Below are 4,258 nucleotides of genomic sequence, written 5' to 3'. Positions count from 1 at the left end.
TTATGAACAGTTAATAATGATTAATCTGAATTCTTTAGGGATTGTTTGTTTATCCAAGATTTGATTATTTTCAAAGTAATTCCTTTATTAGGTTTACAAAATTCGAAATATCTTGGTCTAAATCTTAATCAAAATTTAGTAAAACATTATAACAATCCAGATATTGAACCAGATTATAGCAGATTTTCGAAAACTGTTATGAGCATGAATAATCATTAATTTATCAGATTTCGAAAAAACTGTTAGTTTATATCAGATGCGATTTTTAAAACCGAAAAATTGTTAGGGTTTCTGTCATTCGTATATTAATAATGATAATAAAATAAAATGAATTAATGATAAAAAAACGAAAATCTGTTAGGGTTTATCAGTTTTCGGTTTTTAATCAAAACGATAAATAAATAATACGACCTAATGAAAACCGAAAACTGTTAGGGTTTATCAAGTTTTAGTCCATGTCTTCCGGTTTAGATCATGAGTTAATGGAAAACATGAAGAACTGATTAATCAACATCGCTCTGATGCCACATGTTGATCAGTTTTTCATGTATGTAATAGAAAACATGGATATTATGATAAACCTACAACTAAAACATACCTGTTACAGCAGAGAGAGAGGCCACGGCTGATGAGAATGATCCAGGCGACATGGCAGTCAGCTTGGTCGAGTTCCCCTTTAGGATGTATATTAGTGATGGGGAATATGGTTCTTGGGAAACCGAATAATATAGAGGGAGAGAGGCTCACAAATTATGTGAGGGTTTACGGTTAAGTTATGTGATGTTAATTAGTCTCTCCATATTTATATACATCCAAGGGGAAACCTTTGATTAGCAAAAAAGGGTAATTTGGTCCATCAACAATTACCTGGCTAATATAATAATAAGGTATAATTTAATTAACTTTGATCTATTATAATATAAATGATCATGTAGGCCATACATAAATATACATATCCATATATTTATTCTTACACAGGGATCGACTGAAAAATCAAGGCAATTACAATATTGTTTCGTTTTGCATCGCCGTTACCCGGATCGATCGTGTCGCACACGCCATGTACATTCATTAACACGCGTATGTGCATATCCCAGACCGCGTAATTCGTTGTTGTTAATTTCGAACATTGAAACGAGTTCGGGTTCGGGTTCGCTTCGTTTGTCGGTTGATCTCCCATCGTCTGGTTCGTTTATAGGTTACCGGTGATGTACCACTTTGATCCAGCTCGGTAATCGTGGCTGATAATGATCACGTTTTGACTTGATTAAAACTGGTTTCGAAAATTTATATTTCCTTGGTTGGAGCCTTTTCTTTTTTCACGTGAAGCTTCATACTAATACAAATCAAGATTATTAATACTGATTCAAACCCTCCTCGATTTGAACGCCACTTTCAAAATTGATATTAAAATCAATTTAATTTTTACACCATGATGTGGCTAAGATTAGTGTTATACTTTCAGGTCTTCAAGAGTTCCTTGGTCGTGGACAACAACTGATTAATCTTCACGGGTTCTTTGATCAGTTGTTTCTTGAATCTGGCTCTGATGCCAATTCTGGTAATCGAAGAATGTAATCGACATAAACAATATGGCTAACACCCAAACTTTATTGATTAAGAAATCTAACTCAAAAACTTGATGTAAATTGTCACATATATACCCTAAGCACGGTATTTATAGCTAACCTAACACGTTACTATAGCCGAGATTCTAATTAATCAATTCCATAATAATCATCTTCCTAACATGTAAACAATAGGATACTAGATAATCATCCATAAATTGATTAATATTATTTAATCATTGAGTTGCACGCCAAGTTAATATCCTAGCCGTCCCACGCACCAAGCCACGGACCGACTCAGAAATTCCTAACAAAATCACCTAGAAACTCAAAAAAATATCTCTCTTAGAAACAAAAAAATTTTCACCTACCTCCCTATCACTATCACCAATCCAGCCACAACACATCACCGTCCACCACCTTCACCCACCTCCCTTTTTCCTTCCAAAATGAAGAGAGAGACCAAAAAAAAAGTGGGAAAGATGCTTATTCTCCATGACCGATGTGATGAGAGTCATTCCCTTCACACCACTAGCGAAATGATGTCAATATGCATTTTGTTTTCACATTGGGATCACTTGACCATCCTTCAACCATACCTCTTAGTCTTATAGTAATATATTAAAAGTTTTGTACATGTAGAGAAAGACAAATTTACTTTATCATTCCACATTCCAACTCTTTTAACTCTCTCTCGCATCCTTGACTAATTATTCACTAATGTTCTACTTGGACCGATTGTGGGTTACAAGTAGTTAAAGCGTCTTCATCTTGTTAGTTCTAAAATACTATGATATTCAAATCTCAAGAGAATAACTAATTAGAAGAGAAGAAAAGATCAAGTGAGATGAAACCTTTCATGTTATACTATCATTGGATAAATATTGTAACTATCGAAAACAATTGATGACTTCTATCCGCCGTGTCGACATAGGATAGGAGATTTTCCATGAAGAATCCTTCATTTGCTTGGTTTACACATGGGGTTGTATACACCTCTAACTTTGGGGTGAGGGTGGGTGTCATCTGAAACACTTGTTTTCGTGCACAAATTCATACGTAGTTTTGTAAGTTTATTTCAAGTTAACCAAAATCAAAATTATAATATTTCTCAATCATTTCTCTGATTACATTAACAAAACGTGGAATTAGGAAACAACTAAAATGCATCAGATGGTTAAAATATAAAATTGAAAAATAAAACATCATAAGGAAATACATTTCAATTGAGATTATGAAAGATAGCTCATTTGACTTGATATGAATTTTTTTATTACATGAATAGGATTATGAAGTAACTCTACATGGCTTGTGAAATGTGTTGTACCGTAGTGTCAACTTCATCATTTGGTATTAAACTTGGATTAAGTGAAGCATATGCTAGTAGCTCCTTGTTGCGTTGTAGAGTCTTCAATTCTTCTTCACCCAAAATCACCCATGCCTCTATCCCTCTATGAAATTTTGTATCCACTAAAGTCACAAAATTTGCGTACACAGGTGGGCTATCGGCTACGATACCAGTGACCCAACTTGGCTTTCCCCAACCAAAATCAATATCATAGAAACCCATGTTACACCAGCTTGTAAAAAAATAGTTGTTTATCGTGTTCATTGCTCCATGTTCTTGAAGCCACTTCTGCATTGCAACGTGCCCTTCATCACCTTGTGCTTTGTTCACAAACTCAACGTCAACTTTTGCAATGCTTTCACGCACCTTTTTCACCAAACTATGCAACGTGGTCTCATCGCTAGCATGGTACACTGCGTTTGCAATCCAAACAATGTTACCCAATAAGTCCTTAGATGAGTTTGTTGCAAGTTTTCTACGAAGATTCACAAGATGGGTTAAACGAGAAGTGTTCTGAAAACCACATGCTTCTTTAGATGTTGCAAGTGCACACTTCCATATCAAAGCGGACACCACCTCAACTCTTGAGGGTTGTTGCACTCCATTTCTTGTTGCCTCAGCTTTTAGTTCTTCTATGGCTTTAGAACTAAAAACAAATCTTTGCGTGCTACACTTTCCATGCTTTATCATTGTTTCAGTAAAAGCCATTGATGCGTCTTTAAGCCATGAGCTTTTTGCAGGGAAAATTGTTGATGCAGTTAAGTTTGGATAAATAACTTCAGTTTCAGAAGCCATGCCAGCCCATCCTTTAAGAAAAGTGTGGACTCCAGCCCCATCAAGGACATTGTGTGAAATGCTCAGCCCGATAACGATCCCACCGCATTTGAAAATGTTCACTTGAATATTTGTTACCTGGGCACCTCTAGGTCCATTAACAGTTGGAGAGATTGGCAAGAACCTATTTATCAATTGGAGGTCAGGATGGCGTAGAAAGTCATCGCAACGACCATGGACCAAAGCTAAAATATAATTAGCACCAACATCGTTACAGTCAATCGAAAAAGTATCTTTTGTGGTTCCCGCAAGTGGGTAAAACTGGGTCAAGGTTTTACTCAATGCTTTCTTTAGAAGCACTGATCTTTCAAGAGCTCGGAATACATTGTCGCCGTTGTGATTAGGGTAGTAAAAGCTAATTGGTATGTAAGGTTGGGTAACAAGTTGATCTAGGACAGAAAGATTGAATGTTTTCAAGTGAGGTGGTGTTGGGGAAGATGGTTCGATGTTCTCTTTGGATATGAGTTCAACTTCCATTTCGTAAATGGTTATTGCTAAATATTGGAGA

General features: G+C 35.9%; 1 pseudogene; it reads right to left on the bottom strand.

The window, feature by feature from the left end:
• Nucleotides 1-2,601: 2,601 nt before the first annotated feature.
• On the bottom strand, nucleotides 2,602-4,258 carry LOC143538293 (epi-neemfruitin B 7-O-acetyltransferse L7AT pseudogene; annotated as a pseudogene).

The sequence above is a fragment of the Bidens hawaiensis genome, unplaced genomic scaffold (genome assembly GCF_021521415.1).
Source record: "Bidens hawaiensis isolate Kalapana, Puna unplaced genomic scaffold, B.hawaiensis_p1.1 tig00011542_1, whole genome shotgun sequence".
Lineage (NCBI taxonomy): Eukaryota > Viridiplantae > Streptophyta > Magnoliopsida > Asterales > Asteraceae > Bidens > Bidens hawaiensis.
This window is presented reverse-complemented; position numbering and strand designations above follow the sequence as displayed.